The sequence below is a fragment of the Carassius carassius genome, chromosome 28 (assembly GCF_963082965.1).
Source record: "Carassius carassius chromosome 28, fCarCar2.1, whole genome shotgun sequence".
Lineage (NCBI taxonomy): Eukaryota > Metazoa > Chordata > Actinopteri > Cypriniformes > Cyprinidae > Carassius > Carassius carassius.
This window is the reverse complement of record NC_081782.1, coordinates 7492303-7511925: the sequence shown is the minus strand read 5'-3', so window position 1 is coordinate 7511925 and position 19623 is coordinate 7492303. Positions and strand designations below refer to the sequence as shown.

The 19623-nt window shown below is 35.7% G+C and overlaps 1 long non-coding RNA gene across 1 annotated transcript; it reads left to right on the top strand.

The window, feature by feature from the left end:
- The first annotated feature begins 17151 nt into the window (after positions 1–17151).
- Positions 17152–18617, top strand: LOC132107835 (uncharacterized). The gene is made up of 3 exons (XR_009424362.1): positions 17152–17552; positions 17664–17815; positions 18489–18617. It is a non-coding gene; the product is annotated as an uncharacterized LOC132107835 (long non-coding RNA).
- Positions 18618–19623: the final 1006 nt, after the last annotated feature.

Genomic DNA, 19623 nt, shown 5'->3' with positions numbered 1-19623 from the left:
TCCATAAATAAAAGCCTCATTAGCAGTTTAATGTTTCTGTGTGTTTACATAGACCACACTAAAAGATCATATATTAAGTAACACTTTCTGCAAGAATATTTTTTATGTGTTCACCTATATACAAAAATTGCTGCTACAATGATTACAGTGTTTTGAGAGTATGCACCATCTTTTACCATGCTTTACAGATACTAAAGTATAAGGTGGATGCATCCCAGCCCTACAAGTAAAAAGAGACACTTTTTATGCTATTCTGATATGGTTTTAGATATGGATAGAAACGGCACAATTTAACATAGCATACATGTTCGTACACCATAAATAAAGTTTATGTAGAAAAACCTTTTATGCAGAAATTGCAAGATTTTGTAATAAGTTACAAAGATATGGCATATTACACATGAAATTAAACATGGAATTTTGAAGCACAAAAACAGAAAGGATTTTCTTGTAAAGACACTCCAACAACCAATGCAGGAAAACCAAGGACTTGAAAAACACTGAGCTAAAAGCAGAAAGAATCTACAATATCACTCTTTAGTCAAAGCATAATTTTATTCTAAAAGCAAAGTGTCCACTATTTTACTGCATATTTCCAACAAATGGAAGAGTTTTCTTTTTAAAATCCCCATTTGGTATTATTAGGCATGGTTAGAACCCTCATAATTCATTACCTACTAAATAAATGAAATAAAGAAATGCTGAACAGCGGCCAAAGCCAACTCAGCATTGCCATGGGTGCTGCCAAAATTTACTCTGAGATGCCATAATCTTCAAAGGCGCTCGAGCAAGAAAAAAAGCAAGACCTTCTCAAAAAGAGAGGGCTTATGTCACCACCAGTCTGTACTACATGGGGATCATCACAAGGGCAGCAGATGAAAAGCAGCAGCAGGCAGAACGATTGGCAGGACTATGTGAATGGATGTCTTTATTTGCAGCGGTGGAGCCCTGGAGGTGAGGTGACCCTTCTTTGTGCTGTGTGGGTCCGACTTAAACACAGCTGGATCTTCATGTAGCTCAGCCAAAGAGGCTCTCTTCTGATCTCTTTCCTCCAGCGCTGAAAAGCAGCCCTGTTTCTTGGATTCTCTGTTAGACTTGTGGTTGAGAAGACAAGGAGCTCTCTCTCTCTGTAGAATTGCTATAACTAATATCCACTGAATGTAGTGCTCCTTTCACTGAGAAGATCAATTATCAAATGTTCAACATTCTGAATGCCCATGTTTAGATATGTCACTTATTTCTGACACAGATTTTAAATCAGATCAGAGAGTGTCACGATCTGCTGCTACTACAATGTCGGAGACAAGGAGCGAAGGAGCGAGGAGGAGAACACACATAGACAGTCTGAGGGGTGTGACATAACTCCCCCCTGGGTGGTCACTCTGGAGACCCATCAGCAGAGAATTACAAGGATGGACGGCCTCCAGGGCGGTACCCGTTCTGGGACCCATGGTGGGGAGCCATGGTGGAACAGGCACCTCAGGGAGCCATGGCAGAGCAGGCAGACTAGGAAGCCATGGCAGAGCAGATAGCTTGGGGAGTCATGGAGGAGAAGGGAACTCAGGAGGCCATGGCGGAGAAGGGAGCTCAGGGGGCCATGGCGGAGCAGACAGTTCAGAAGGCCATGGCAGAACAGGGAGCTCAGGGAGCCTGGCCTCAGCACTCGACCCGGTCTCCACGGATGGAACCCTAAACTGTCTAAACTCAGGGACTGGAACCCTCTCAGGGCTAAACTCGGGGACTGGAGCTCTCTCTGGTCTAATTTCAGAAACAGGGACCCTCCGTGGGCTAAACTCAGGAAAAGGGGCCTTCCGTTGGCTAAACTTAGGAACAGGAGCCATCTCTGGGCTGGATTTGGGGGCTGGAGCCCACACTGGAGTGAGCTCTGGGGCAGGAGCCAACACCAGCGTGAGCTCTGGGCCTGGAACCCACACTGGAGTGAGCTCTGGGGCTGGAGCCAACACTGGAGCAAGCTCTGGGCCTGAAGCCCACACTGGAGCCATGCTCTGGGGCTAGGATGAGAAGTCTTTTTCTCCTCATCCTCCTCCTCTAGTTAGAGGTGAACGGTGCAGCCAGCGCAGCTTTAGAATGGCCCCCAGAACTGCCTGGCAAACTCGACAAAGGGGAGATCCCTAAAACGGACAGTAAGGGCACTGCTTACTGTTTATGGTGCTGTCTTCTGTCACAGTCTGCTGCTAATACTGTGTCAGAGACGAGGAGCGAAGGAGCGAGCAGACATCAGAGAATATTGGAAACAGGATTTATTAACACACACATAGTACAGGAACCAAAGGACGTTTAAGACAGCATGCAGGATTCAGGAAACACAGGGCTTAAATACACATGGAAACTAATGAGGGAATACCTGGAAATTATCATTAATAAGACAGGAACAGGAAGAACCAAAGAACCAAATATGGGCAAAGAAGAACACGGGGGGGAAAACCAGGACATGGCGCACATAGGGGAGGAGAACACACACAGACAGTCTAACAGGTGTGACAGAGAGCCCATATTGAGAAATAATGCCATATGCTTTCAAAAATGAATTTGTCAAATCATAAAACCAAATGACCAAAATAAATTTGGATTTGAGTCATTTTGATAAATTCTTTAGGAACAGTTTACTAAAAATTAAAACTGGCTCACCCTTGGGCCATGCAAGATGTAGATGAGTTAGTTCTTCATTGGAACAGATTTGCATAAATTTTGTACTACTTCACTTGCTCAACAAAAAGAAGAAAGGAAGGAGTCCTCTATACATAATATTGCTTTCTTTAGTAGTAGTTTCATCTAAATCAGGAGAGAAATATGCACAGATCAGTCAAAAATATTTCTATACAAATTTGTTGTGGATTTTGATGTGAGAGGACAACAGGGGATGGATTATTCCACTGGATGAAGCATTGTTATGATTTATAAACACTCTATTATTTCTTTCAGAAGAAATTCTTTTAATTTAAAACACTCTAATGATGAATTTGTTCTTTAGAAGATGCCGCTTTTTACTTCACAAGTTGTGTGGATTACTTGTGGATTACTGCAATGTTTTTATCAACTGTTTGGACTTTTATTCTGACAGCACCTATTCACTACAGAGGATACATTGATGAGCAAGGGATGTAATGCTTTGATGAAATAACAAACTTATTTTCATCTTGGATGGCCTCATGGTGAGTACATTTTCAGATAATTTTCATTTTTGGGTGAACTATTTATAAATAACTGGCTCTTAAGAATAATTTACTGTCAGAAAATGCATTAGCTGTGTTACCTGATGCAACCTGCATTTAAAATTTCCAAAATGTTAATTAAAAACATGTGTTCATACTTGAGGAAGAGTCCTTTTTAATTCAGTAAGATGAGATGTGCATAAACTAATATGTTAATACATTTACTCAATTGGATCATTTTAGTAATCTTAGTTATCTTAGTAATAGTAGTTATCTTTAGTAAATCGAATGCTAGAACACTTGCCATAACAAGCGACACAATCCATTCTTACTGAATTCCCGAGTGTTCTGTCTAGAGAAAAATGCAGACGTTGAAGAATTGTTAGAGCCATTCGTCCAAAAAACAAAACAAAAAGAAAAACATTTGGTTCTAGTATTTTTTTTTTTAAATGAAGCCCTAGAAGAGCATTATTTCTACTGTCTTATCCAAAGCTGTCAGCCATATAGACAAATTCACCATGATCCATATACCAGCCAAAATTTGACAACACCTCAAGCAGAATGTATCTTGTTAAATCTACAAATATTTACATACCTGGATCAGGCCTGTTCCTTTTCACAAAGTACATCTCAGCCATCTTATTATAGTGATATCTATGCAGGAGTATAAACAAGTTAAAGGGGTAATTTGAAACACAAATGCCCATGAAAAAATTCTAATTTATGTCAAATTGCTAATAATAACAATAAGGTTCAACCACAACAAGCCAGAGCAGGAGACTTTAACTCAAAAAGTCAAAGCATTTGCTAAGCAACATTCCACAGATTAATGTGGAAACGGTGCTGTTGTGTTATTATTTACTCTTTTCTAAGCAAAGGTTATGAAGCTAACAGCGTTAACAGAGAGACAGAGGCAGTTATGTCTGAATATAGTGGGCAACACTGGAGTGTTGGTGCATTTATGGCATGAAGTTATAGGTGAAGAAAGGGACAATCTGGCAATACTCTAGTAGTGGGCTTTTACAATACTCCAACATCAATCATAGAGAAAACAGATTGTAAAATAATAGTGAATGTTTTGCGTAATATTTTCATGCTCAAATGGCATTTAACCTCCAGTGCTTCCAGCCAGCCTCATCCCACACTAAACCTTGAAATTCCAGACACTTATGTAACATTAAACTGCCTCTAAAAAAAAAAATAAATAAAAAAACACAAAAAAATGAATAAAAAACACCCCAGCAATGCAACTTGTTAAAACATTCCAGTAATGCCTTTATCTTTTTTACTCAATATTCCCATTCCGTTTCAATTCTCTAACAGATTCCCGACATTCCAGAAAGCCTAGGCAGGTTTTCTGCATTATCTCCTTACCTCGCACTCCAGTTCTGTCTGTGCCCTAAAACACTCAACCCATCCTTATAAATCTAACTTAATGCCCTCGGTGGCAACTAACTCATCGGCCTTGGGTTTCACATTAGCTAAGGCTGTCAGACTCAAGAAGAGGCAATGGATCAAAGTTCTCACTTTGTTCTCTAAGCAGCTGCTTCTAATCATGTGGTTAAGGGTTTTCGTACATGACTTAGGTACCAAGGTGCTGAGATGCCTTCTATTTGCTGTTGAATAAGAGTGCACAGGAAGGATTTTAAAGCTGTTTATGATTCTAAAACTGAAGATCCAGACATTGCAACAAGAGGAATCACTGCACCTTTTCAGGCCTTTTTAAAGAACCACTACTTGCAAATCATATAGTAGTGGTTATCTTTTCTTTGTTTTTTCCTTTTACTCAAAGTGACTTACAAATGAAGACAAGAGAAGCGATCAAAACCAACAAAAGAGCAGTAATATGTACATGCTATGACAAGTCTCGGTTAGTCTAACTCAAGGTTTTTTGTAATAATAAAAAGAAAACAAGTAGGCAGAACAGAAAAATAATAGATAATGCTAATATTAGTGGGTCATTTTTTATAATAAACAAAAAGAAAACGAGTCAAATGAATAGAAAAAGAATAGAGAACACTAGCATTAGAGGGTCATTTTTGAGAATAAATAATAAGAAAACAAGTAGATAGAGAACGCTAGTAAAACATTAAACAAAAATATTAAATAAATAAATAAATACATACATATTATTTCCCTTGTTTTATTGAATAAAAAGCCATATTATTATGTAGGGGATTATCATGAATGTTGATTATTTTGCCAAAAAAGGTTATTTGTAGAATTACAGAATTCAGTATTTTTATTGTTATTAATATTATTTATTTATTCATGTGTTATTTTATTCTTATTTATTTATGTATTTATTATTTTATTCTTATTTACTATTATTTTACTTACCAACTTTCAACCAGGTTTCTCTTTTTACTATGTTGGTAGTATAAGAAAATAAAAAAGAAATTCTGTTACTTGCACCAAGAAATTCCCATTTATTTATTTGTCAGCAAATATTCACGAGATTATGTAAAACACATAAAAGCTCCAAAACTTTTGTGAAGACTAAAGATCGTAAATCTAAATTTGATATGCCTGTTCATGGATAGTTTGATTGAGCCCAGTGCATTATTAAATTTTTCTACATTTTTTTCCAACTTTTATTAAAACAACGGTAAATTAACCCTTTAAACTAAAGAAAAGATGGGGAAAAAAGTGGAGGAAATGAAAGAAAAGAAACCAGATTTTTGAGAAGCCAGTTTTGAAGAAAGCACATCAGTGAAGTAAGATCTGATACATATGGCATCACAGACGTCCCATGGAGATTGTGCTGACTTATCAACCTCATGTATTTAACTGGCATCTCTCAGTTTGAGTCCATCTGCTCAGCGGACACAAAGTGTTCCCTGACGAGCAATGCTGGAAAATTATTAATATTACAAGCATTTGTTGCCGACTTGCAAAAAGATTAGTTCACTTCGAGAAGCTAGCAAGAACACTAATGCTAACAAGCGTTCAGTAAGCGTACCAGTTTGCTGATCTTACAAAGCCCCATTGTGTGTCTATCAGTAGATTTTCCTGTTAGCAGTATTTCTGCATGACACATTTATGCAGAAACATTTTTGAAATATCTCAGGTCTTAAATACTGGTTGGGGTTTACATTTACATTCCATTAAATCTCCAGCGTCCCATATTTTAAGAATTGTCGTCCATATTTTAGGCCATGTGGCAATAGATGACAACATTCCACAGATTTATGAATAACCAGAGTGTCTTTGCTCCGGCTGTGCAGTGGACTCGCTCCTATTTTCGTGACAGCATGATTGGTTGGTGACTTCCCAAGGGGATTATAAGAAACCTCAGTGTTGATATTTTCCCTCATTTGTGCTTTTGGGGTTTATAGATTTCCAGATTCATTGCAAAACCAATAGCAGGGAACCACGGGGGCCTCTAGACGCCCCTCTGACACCAGCTGAAAACACCCAGGTTTAAACAGAGCAGCAGGACAATGCTTCAGAACAAAAGGACTAAAAGAGCAAACGCTGCAGAAATAGATCAGACCACTAGCACTTTTGTGACTTTGAGTCAGCGACATTTCCTAAGAGTCGTCAAGAAGACAGTGCTCCATAAAAATATGTAAATAAATTCAGTAAAAATAACAATTCCAAATGGGTGTTTTTGCAGCGATGCCTTAGAAGAACCATTTTTGGTTCCCCAAAGAAACTTTCATTCCTTAAAAGAACCATATTTTGTATTTTGTGTAAAGAAAACATTCTAGATAAACTAAAGAATCTTTATTTCACTATAAAGAATCTTTTGTAGAATGGAACGATTCTATGGATGTAAGAGGATATTTAATAGAACAATGAATGCCAATACATTTATTTTTAAGAGTGCATTATGAAAATTTGTCCCATGGACAAAATTTGCAACCATTATCAGAAATTTGCTTTCCACAAGCTTGTTTTGTTCTCAAAGAGTCCTAAAGCTTTGTGTAAATTTGACATTGACATTGCTTTGATTGGGTGATTATCCTGCCAACATAATAACATTCATCTATCATGTTCATAAACGCTCTGCGGAAATAGATGGAAAAGTTAAGTTCAGACTGGTAATTTCTTGATATGTGAGCAAGGTGTTTTTATAGTGAGCACTGTGAGCTTTATACCTACAATCTTTACCAAGTATTTGTTGATTAAAGGTCCAAAAAGCAAGGTGACTGTTAATAAAAATAGACAAAGAACAAATACAAGACAAAGCCAGATAGATTGATGAACAAATAACATAAACAAACGGATAAATGAATAAAGAAAAATTGCTTATTTTGACAAAATGTATAAAAAAATATAAACTTGTTGACATTTGTCAACTAATAAATATCAAGAAAAAAATATTTATATACTTAATAATTGTATTGTATTGTAATAGCAATAAAAAGTGTTAGTTGCATGTTCATTGTCTAAGTTAAATTGTATCTCCTCTAATTGGGAAACAACGTAACCTCAAATTAATCAAGAATTTGCGCTGTACTGAAAAACCCCAAACAAACACGTCCACCATGCGACACTGCTTTGAACATGTTTGTTTGTTGTACACAGCAGCCATCTTTTATGAGCGGATGACTGAGTGTGATGATGGACGTTCAAGTACTGACTCTGATTATCAACACAAGACAGCAGAAACCTGGCAGAACCCTGTTATTTCAGCAGTGTAAATCAGAGTCTCCCTGTGATTATCAGCTCGATATGGCATGCGGAGCGGTTACGTGTGTTTATATGACCTCTGAGGTGTTCGTCAGCGAAAAACGCAGCACGTCAGGAATATTCAATGGAATGAAGAGTAAATTAATTCACCTTACAAACACACTCCAGCCTCACCTGCCTTAACTTGCTCAGTCGATGGGCAAAATCAAGGAGCAAATTCCTTCTACTGAAAGGCAGTGGTAGATGTGGGGAACATGGGCTGCTATGGCCAACACCATCAGGTAATTTTCTAAAAAGTCATCATAATAAATCTAACTCCAACAGTGAATTTCATTTCCCTAACATAAGCTAAATGAACACAGAGGGAGCATTAACTATAATGGGTTATTCACAAGCACTCACTCTTAATGTCTAGATTTACTCATGTGATGTCTAAACTCCTCCGTTTCATAGTCTAGAAAGCATTTTGGTTTTATGTAAACAGCTAAAGATGTATAGCAAGGTCACCAATTTTGACAAGGCAGCATTAGAGGTCAAATCTGTTTCTCCCCTTTATTTCACACAGAACGGCATAATGTTTTCCAAATTCACTCTGTTTCAGTGCATTTAGGTTTTATATAAACAGCTCCAGAAATACAGAGAGAGCTTAGTTGAGCGCTTCACTCCTAATACATTTATTTTTACACCGTTTTAAGCAAAATCATCCACACAAAATTAAGATAATCGGTTCAGGACTGGTTTCAACCAAGCTGCCAGAGTTCGGCAAGTTAACATCGTCCTGTAAGCTCTTGGTATGGAAGTAACAACATAACCTGGTTTATGGTTGAAGGCCTTTCAAAATTAGCTGCATATTCCGACAATATTATTATTTTTTATTATTATTATTTTTATATTGCAACATGTCTTGCAAATATTGTGTTAAGGTTTTAGCTATACCTGTTTTTGGAGGCTATGAAAGGCATTAAATTTACTTTTTCTCTATTTTGACTGAAAATGTTCTGTTCAACCAAGCAACTGCCATTGACATAAATAGACAGCTTAATCTAGGTATTACAGTCCTCACTGGTTTCAATTGAAATTTGACTTCAGAAATGCCTGGAAACAGAGTTATTTTTATATTAGCAATGAACCAATACGTTCCATCCGTACTAATAAACACAGATGTCAGCCTGGACAGGAAATTCAAGACATTCATCATGTTAGCCACTGAGTCATGTTGGCAACACATGAACATCTAGAACCGGATCTCTCTTTCTTAATGACTCAATAACAGTAGCGCCGGAGGTCATAGGAGGTGTCTGATTAGACAAGCAGCTGATAACTTCAGCTTCAGCTTCTGCGGGGCTCACAAAGGCCAAGCTTGTTTCAACAGGGACCCAGGCACACGCAGCTCACAGCTGTGCACACTTGTAACAGACAAGTTTTCAGCCCACAATGAATCTTCATTAAAGCATGAAGTGGTTGACTGCTGATCAGCTAAGTCACATTTAAGTATCCAGTGATGCCCAGGTAAAGACATATGAATGAAGAGTCTGCATGAGTCAATTGAATTTGCTCTGTAGATTTCATGTCCAAGGCTAATTATTTACAAATTCATCTCTTTCTAGGCTTCAGTATGTGTGACAATTGTCAGAAAACACAAGCAAGTAGCACTCTGTTGTGTTTAATGCAGATAAAAACCCTGATAAGGGTAAAGGCATATAAACATCCAACCAAAGGTCACTGTTTCCACCTCATGTAGACATTGAGACAAGTACTGTTTTCTGTCACCGCTTAAAATAGCACAAGGTGACTTTTGAGGCTTTGTGGGTTAAACACTGCTGATGTTATTTTCCTGTTTTGAAAAAGATGGCATTTAAATAAAGGTATCCACAACAGCTATTAAATCATCTAAAAGTATATTCAAACATTATTCAAGAGAGCACCAATTTGCATCTAGTTTGTCATGCTCTAAAGTCTTATGTTGTTTCAAATCTGTATGATTTTCTTTACTCTGCAGGACACAAAAGGAAACATTTTGAATGTATTTTTGGCCACAATATCTGTTTCATGAACAAATGACTGTTATGAATCAGTTCTTTTAAATAGGGTCAAAAAGAATCACAAAAAGTCAATTAATTGTTCAAAGATTATCGAATAATTTTTTGGTTGTGTTCATACTAATATGCTAATTTGTTATTACAGTTGTGCTGCTTAATATTTTTTTGGAACCTTTGATACTTTTTTATTTGATTCTTTATGAATAAAAAATTAAAAAGTACAGCATTTATTCCAAATAGAAATCTTTTCTAATATGTAAGTCTTTAATCACTTTTAATACATTTTTAATGCATACTTAATGAATAAAAGTATTAATTTCTTTCCAAAAAAAAAAAAAAGAGCGGTAGTGTATAATGTTACAAAATATCTTATTTTTAATAAATGCTGTTCTTTTAAACATTTATTCATAAAGGAATCCTGAAAAAAAGTCTTTACAGGTTCCAAAAAATATAAAGCAGCACAAATGTTTCCAACACTGATAATAAATCAGCATCTTAGATTGGTTTCTGAAGGATCATGAGACACTGAGGACTGGAGTAATGGCTGATGAAAATTCAGTTTCGCATCACAGAAATTAATTCTATTTTATAGTATTATTTAAAAAAGATTTTGTAATAATATCTTACAATATTACTGTCTTTCCTGTATTTCTAATGCAATAAATGCAGCCTCGATGACCACAAGAATTTTAAGGAGAAATTCTACAGAGAAGAGCATGTTCATTCTTGAAAAAAATAAAAATAAAAATGAGGTGAGTAATTAACAACAGTCTTTTTATTTTTGGGTAAACTCTTCCTTTAATGCACATCTTGTCCCACTTCCTTTATCATGTCACTGCGAGTGTTTCCAAATAGAAACATCTTATTTAATCCAAGCCAGCAAAACAGCAGTGTGTGAACGTTCAGCCAGATTTATTGGTTCTGCCTGACTGTCTGAGGGGCCATAGAAAGGCCTGGTGGGGGAGGTATTGAGATGCAGTGTGTGTGAGACCGAGGCGAATCTGCCAGGCAATGAGTGCCAGGAGCGCAGTTGTACCAGCACCTGTCTGTTCTATTGTTCCATCCACCAAACCAGCCACACTCATCCGCACCAGCTGAACAAGACAGCTGCCTCTCTCTCATGTGTATCAAAGCAACGGTGTGACTCACCACTCCTAATGAGCGAACCGTTTGAAACCGAACACACAACAAGCTAGCTGAGACTAAAAAGAAATAAAAAGGACTCTTGTTGATGTGATGTGCAATAAGGTAGCAAAATTGCATCATGCAGAGTTTCATTATGGGGCTAGTTCTCTGCGATTAAATAAGTGGAGCACGGGAAGGTGAACGTGGTCATTGAATTTGCAGTTTCATTTGCTGTGTTTTAATGAGAGGAGCAACTACTCCACCTGAGACCACATCTCAGTCTGCTTCACTCTTCAGAGGATTCACTTACAGTACAAACAGTTTTTACCTTGTAGAGCTCACATACAGTACGTTCAGGAAGGATCAATTTTTTAGCACTTCCTCTCACACTTATCATCAGACAGACAGCCTGTCTTCTCTGTTGGAACGTTTAAACAGCAGCAAAAAATAAAAAATTGACAATTGTACAAAAAAACGGCCAGGTTTTTCCTTTGCACTTTTAAAAATACAGTACAGTACAGACGACAACGCTGAAACATTTCCTGTTCACACGGATCCACGGGAATGGCTAAAAACTCTGCTGACCAGTAGTTGGCGATGTCCCTTCATAAAGAAACACAACGTCTGCGCACATATTATGTATTCGCATAACGTCAGCATTTTCACAATACTGCATTTTTGCAGTTTACATGGAAACAATAATGGTATTGTTTTCAAAAACCTGCCCTTTAAAACCCATTTTTAAAATGTTGTATTTTCAGGTCACCAAAAAGCCATTGTCGTGTAAATGAACGGCCAAAACGCAAAAAAAGTTTTCAGTTTTTAGTTGAAAACTGTGTTGTGTAAACACCCCCTGAAAGACATTTTTTGGTCTATTAAAATACCATTATATGCCCCTAAAATTTGATTTGGTTTTTGTCTTATATTTAAATCATATTATTTACTTTAGTAATATCAAAAAGGTAAGATTTATTGAATAAAACTTTGGTTTTTAACGAGGTCATAACACGATTTCATGTGTCCTTTGTTTTTGGAGTGTTACAAGCTGTTTGTGCAAAGTCTCAAAGTCTCAAAGTCAAAAGAGATATTCTTTCTAAAAGATAAGACTCGTCCACACCTTCCTAAAACGCTTCATTCAAAAACGCCCCGACAAATCTACGTCATTGTGTTGGAAGATTTGCATAACACTGCCCAAATGTATAAGCAAAGAAAGAAGCTGTAACTTTTATTCTCGCTGTAGTATTGTTGCTCTCGGCACCATGGAAGCTGATATTCCAAATATGGTAAGGGGTGTAATATTTCTGTGAAATGCTTGAAGTATACGGCCAATCACAACAAACTGATAGCTGGCCAATCAGAGCACACCTCGTTTTTTTTTTTTTTTTTCAGAAACATGAGCTTTGGAAAAATTTGCTTCAGAAAGGCAGGGCAGAGAGGAGCAACAATAATCTACGGTAAGTCGAAAATGTGTTTTTTTGAACCTTAAACCGTGTAAACACATTAAACCAAATACACAAAATTATGTTCTTTTTAGCAATGTCATATGACCCTTTAAAAAAATCGAGGGGTCCATTCAGTGTTTTTTAATTGCTTGTCAGCCCTAACATACATATACATGATATTAGATTTATGGTGTAAAATCGTGTGACGATGTGTTAACTATTATAAAGAACCTTATTATACAGTGTTACAAAAAACTACATAACAGATTTACACAAAAGCATAAAGACTCTAACACAAAGGAACACAAATTGTCACTGAGACACTGAACTTGACTTTGACATGAGTTAAACAGAGAAAGTGTTACATTCCAAATAAAACACTCACCATACTCAGATTTGCCACACCTACAACATTTGTTCAGTATCACTTTCTCCAGTCTAACAAAGAAAAACCTACTGTGCCAAATTATACAGCTGTTTAAACATCAACACTGCCTTCCTCAATCCATTATCACTTGCTCTATAATAATAATCATATTTGTTACTTACCACCCTTTACTGCAGTGAGAGTTTTTGACATCAGTATCTTCTCTTGAAAGAAATCTTTCCTCTGTTTAGACACAATGATGTGTTTAGACTGTTGTCATTGTGTCAAAAACAGAACGACCACCCCCTTCAATCAAACCGATCCCTGATTAGTGTGAGCACACAGAGGAGGGGAAAGCCATATGGAAGATAAGAAGTCAATGGATATGAAAAAGGGAATTCACTTGGGACTGCTGTCACATGGTCCAAGCACTCAAGTGCAGAGGGGACAGATTAATCCTATTGTTCCTGCACATGCAGAAGAGAAATGATGGTCAAATTTGAGCATTTTCACAATTTTGCAACATAAAATGTTTTGGGAGTGAGACTGTAATGTTGAAAAAAATCTGATTCATGCATAACACTAACAGAAGCAGGTCATGGTCTCATTACTCCATCACAAATTGAACAATATCAGCATGTGCACTGAAAGCAGACGGGTGCTGAAGAGCCCTCTGGTGCATAGTAATGGATATATTATGCAAAGATGAAAACCTCAAACCTACATTATACAGAGAAACTTAACTTTAATTTTGGAATATCATTTGGTGTGTTTCCATCTATTGGAAAAAATAGTGACATATTTTGACTTATATGTGCAACAATATTTTTTTTTTTTTAAAACAAACTTAAATATTGTATTTTTAAAATATATTAATGTCATATTTTAATATCTCAAAAAGTGAAAAGATAAATTTGTGACTATATATTTCAGTGTGACTTTATCTTTCAGTGTGACTATTTCTTATTTTAAACTTCACATGACAGTTACCTTTTTCTTTATATATATATATAAGTAAAAACTGATTGAAAGTTTTTGAATTGTTATTGTAGTTTTTTTTTTCAGCAGCAATTTTATTTAAGCTAAAGTTTTTGTCATTTTGTGATATTAATTACATTAAAATATGTCTATACATTTACATTATTATTATTATTTTTTCTTTATTATTTTTTTTTTAGTCAATCAGGTTACATTAAATGAAAATTAGAAATTTTGTGTTGGCAACTAACTGGAAAAAAAAAAAAAAAAATTTTGTTTAATGTTTTACTACACATAAATTAAAATTTTTTGTATAAATATGATCATTATTAATAAAACAAAACAAAAAAATTAATGGACTTCAAAATTTCAATAAATAATACAGAACCACAATACAGTGCCTTTTCTCATAGATAATTCATGTTGCATTCTCTCGGTTGGCAGGGAAAGACTCCAGGAAAAGATTCTCTGATGAGATGATCTGCTCAGTGGACAATCATTCCAGAGCACGCTTTGAGCAAACAGGGCAACGTTTCAACATGTAGCTCATACATACCATAGTAGATGGGCTGGAGGGACTGAACAGTGACAGCACATCCTCAACACATCGGAGGAGATTTCAACCCGGATTGACTTAGGGACCTAAAGCACTTTAATTGCAATTTTTCATCAGACAGACCTATTTATCTAAAGGAACTACCAGCACACTTAGAACAGGAAAAATCCCCAGAAGAAAGTTAGAGTTAAGCATTATGCTCAAGGATACAGTGGCGAAAGGTGATCGCCATAACTCTTTGTTCATGCATCGCACCTTGAAGGCTTTGAACCTACAACCTTTGGGTTAGCAGCTAGTCTTTAACCATAAAGCTTTCACTTTTGTACTTTTGCATGTTCGGAAACATTAAATAACACTGACAGAAAACTACTTCATCATCTACTCGCATCGCTCCAAACCCATTTGACTTACATTTAATGGAATTGCATTTTCCTCACAAAAATACTTTGGAAGTATTCAAATTAAGTCATAACTGTAAACTCAATTTTCTTGTTGTAAATAAAACAAAGATTATTGGCGTAAGAAAATATTATATCAAATACTTCTACTTAAAATTCATATTTAACTGAATGTGATACTTGCTGTTTCTTTGTAATTATTTGTGAAATTTAGCAATTTATGAATCAAAATGATTTCTACATCATTTTTTTTCAGTTTACTAATTACTTTTAGGGTGCTTTTACACTTAGTTTTTTTTCTGTTTCGGAGCTTGACAGCCCTTGTTCACAATTCACTTTCACTGCATGGAAAATAGCAGCTCAGACATTCTCCTAAACATCTCCTTTGGTGTGCCACATAAGAAAGCATGTCATACAGGTTTGGAATGACATGAGAATGAGTACAACCTAAAAGGTTTTATTATTAAAACCAACCTTACAACAGTTCACATATTTCTTTGCAACTTGAATTAAGTGAGTGATATTGCACGTTTACAGTAAGTGAATGAACCTCATCACAGCTGCACTCATGTGTCGTTGTTGACTGGTTGTGCATTTGAAGGATCCTTTATGTAAGGTGGCACACACCATTCCACCAGCCTGCTTGAACAGATGCACAACACAGACTGGCTGTGTGATATAATAGAAGAAATATCTGAAGAATGGTATTTGGATTTAAATCAACAGCCTTAGGCAAGGAACAGGAACATCTTGGGCCTCTTCTGTAAACATAAGGTCCCCACTCCATAAGGAAAGCAGAGTTAATGCCACATAAAGAGCTGTAAAAAGAGGATGCACATTCATTTCATTTGTGGTCAGACTAAGAATGTCAGTATTTTAGGTATGATGAGAAGAGCGCATTATGGGTCACGCTATTCAAACATAACATTTCAGGGGAAATTACAGAATACATTGAAGTACGATAGAGAAACCTGATGACGGGTAAGATATATAGGAGATATCTGTACAAATATGGGTTGCACAATTATTTGAATAATTGACATTAAATAAATTAAGTACAATTACAGGTGCTGCAATTAACTATTCATGAAAGGTGGCAATTTTACACTTAAGTATTTAAACCATAAACTTTGCAAATATGGACATATATATGTGTGTGTGTGCTGTGTGTGTGTGTGTGTGTGTATGTGTGTGTGTGTGTGTGTGTGTGTGTGTGTGTGTGTGTGTGTGTGTGTGTGTGTGTGTGTGTGTGTGTGTGTGTGTGAAAAAGTACAAAAATTTGACTAAAATTAAAATGAAAACAAATTTGAAAGCTGAAATTTTGTTATAAACACTAGTAAATTACATTAATAAACTAAGCTAAATGTGCATTTTTGAACATGCTCTCAAGAGAAAGCTTGGTAAATTTGAATAAATGAATCAAAAATTATAAAATGTTGACACCGAGGTAGTTACTGAGGTTGACTATTTATTTATTTTTATAAATGGATTTGAATCAAATAAAAACTGATTTTGCTTTGAAAACACCAAGATGATCATCACTGAATTAAAATCATAGTTTTCAAAATTTTGCGATGGTTCTGGCATTTGTTTTTCTGGGTAGGCTACCGGTTACCGAAAAATCTATAGTTTTCACCAAAATAACCTAATAATTAATCAAGTTTGTTGTTTAGCTACATATATTGTTGCTACTGCAAATATTTATTTATTTACTTATTCATTTTCATATATGAGTGGTGGAGACCATGAATCTAGATTACCATTATCATTTTCAGTACAATTGTGAAAAATCCATTCTGCTTCACAAGATGTGCCAGCAATGCTTTCACATCATTTATAACAGGCGGTCTATTTTCTGCCTGGCAAAATGTTCCCCTATCTTTCACACATTTATTTTCATGATAGTACATTCTGCTGTTCCTGCCGACAAATTACTTCTTTCTGAGAAAAGAAGCCCATTTTATCTGACAACATGACAGTTGAAACTACCGACAGCTCAGTCTGCAAGGCAGTAAACGATTCGCTTTGAATTAAGTAAAAATGATGTTCCTGTTGTCCAAAGTAATAAAACAGTTTAAAGCCAAGTCTATTCCATGTTCATTCGTTCATTCATTTATTTGGTAAGAAGCAGCACCTAGGCCTAATAGGCTAAGCAGTTTAGTGTAAGTTGCAGTCAGCCAGAACAACACCCCTCTGCTTTTTATTTATTTATGTATTGTGTAAATATATATACGAGGTGCATGTTTGAGGTTGTTAATTTATTTGCATGCTTGTTTTCATTGTAGAATTTCTCATCTTAAAGTTGATAATATCCAAATGTTTCCACTATATGGCAAAGTGACTCCATGCATGCACATTTTGACATATTTGCACCTTTCTCACTCCTCAACAGACGGTGGCAGTAGCACACTTCTATTTCAACAAGAAATAAACAGTGTTTCATTTACTATGCCAAAAAATCTATGTATAGAGCAGCTATTAAATACAAACATGTTGCCCAAAAGTAAACACTTCTGAAACAAACCCCAGTGCATGGGACATGGAGGTCTGACAATGCTGAACGTGTATTGTATAATCAATATTATCCCATTAAACCCCCTAGAGTGTAAACTAGTCCAGACATGACATTTACAATTCACATGAGAGCAGTGAACTCTCATTTTCGCTCATTTGCATGTTTTTTTCTTCACAGTCTTGCCTTGAATCAAGAGCACTTCCTATAGTTCATCATGTCAAGTACATATGTGCTCTCCCAGAAAACCACAGGTTTCCCATGGGAAAGTTCCCCAAAGTCCTGGAGAGTCTGCTTAGAGATCAGGTCATAACAGATAAGCAGGTTGGACATGATTAGTGAATCTACAACTTATATTAACACACACGCATACTGAACAAAGCCAAGTTTAATGTAATGTACTTTAAATGTAACTGTGTTATGTGGGCCCCTAAGATTGACTCCACGGACCTTATGGGATGTGTGCATACAGATGAGTACCTGTCCAACTTTATCAGTGGCGAAATAAGTGAGAATGATCAGAGACTAACCGGATTCCTATAGAGTTCTGGTTTAGAACAACGCTGCAGATTGCAGATATGAAACAGGTATGTTATTTAGTATGTGCCTAACGTCAAAGATGTTGAGTGGATGGGACATATTTCACCCTAAAACCAATATTAAAATAATTTGGGTTACTTAATATAGGATTGTTTAGTATTGTTTATATGCTATTATAATAAATATTAAGCCTTATATTTTAAATTAGCTCAATAGCTAATAAAATTACTATATTTTAATTTAATTTTAGTTCTTTATTTATTGCCATGTGCCTTTATCATTTTCTGGATTTTGTGCATATATATATACATATACAATAAATATTACCATGAGGTAGGTACATTTACAATTATACTTCTTATTTATTTAAAAAATAATTGCATCACAGACCCTATTTTTTATGAAAATAATGTCACAATGGAAAAAGGTTTTATTTTCTTACGCAAAACATATTTTCTTTTCTGTTTGCATATTGCACTACTACGGAGGTACTATGGAGCTATGGAGGTTTGTAAAACTACAGTATATTGTTCTGTTGTCCCATGTTTTACTCTTTGGTTTTATTTTTGAGAAATAAATATTTAATAATATTGGATGAATCATATCTGAAACTATAAAAAATAAAATAACATTGTACTGACCAAAATGTTGTTGCTTTCCTGAATTATGTATAACAAGAATGATATGAATGATAAAGTTTTCATTTCCTCTTTTCACTAGGGTTATGGAACAGCATTCATATTTAAGGATGAACCGGATGTTTTCACCTTCTCAGTGCATTGTGGGAAAAACGTTCCTGTGAGAAAACAAGTCACCTAGATTTTACATTGAAGACAAAGAGCATGTTTCGAAAGGTATTTTCACTTCACTTTCACAAAAACATATACATGTTGACTTTTAGTTTCAATAAATCTCTATTAAAGTATTAGTTCATACAAAATTACAATTTGCATAAATGTTACCCTCAGGCCATCCAAGATGCACATGAGTTTGTTTCTTCATTAGAACTGATTTTGAGAAATTTTGCTTTACATCACTTGCTCTGCATTGAATGGGTACCGTCAGAATAAGAGTCCAAACAGCTGATAAAAGCATCACAGAAATCCACAAGTAATCCACATGACTCCAGTCCATCAGTTAATATCTTGCGAAACGAAAAGCTTTGTTTGTAAAACACCAATTCATCCTTATGGCATTTACATTTTAAACAATCAGGCCAAAAATCAATCCATAATCCGTAATAATGCTTCCTTTTGTGAGAGGGAAAAATTTTATCTCCTGCTGTTATCCCCTTACATCAAAATCCACTGAAATATTTAAAACTGTTTTGGGGTGTTTTTTCTTGTAAACGGTGCTTGATCTGTGCATATTTCTCTCCTGATGCAGATCATTTTCCACTGAAAAAGCAATATTACGCATAGAGAACATTTATTGTATTTCATTGTATTGTATTTTAGCCATATGCAATTTGTTTGAAGTTAAAAATGTCTTGATTGATTTGTTTCTTACAAACACACACAGCTTTTCATTTAAAAAGACATTAATTGATAGACTGGAGTTGTGTGGATCATTTTGATGTTTTCATCAGCTGTTTGGACTCTCATTCTGGCGGCATCCATTCACTGCAGAGGATCTGCTGAATTTCTCTTAATATCTTCTGAAGAAAAACAAACTCGTCTACATCTTAGATGGCCTGAGAGTTACTACATTTTCAGCAAATTTTAGTTTTTGGGGGAACTATTTCTTTAAATAAACCAGTATGTGATACTATGGTAAAATGCATTAAGTAATTTCCTGTGCAGTCCAGGAACACCTCCCTTGGTTACTGGATACACCCCGGCTGGATTTGGTGCTC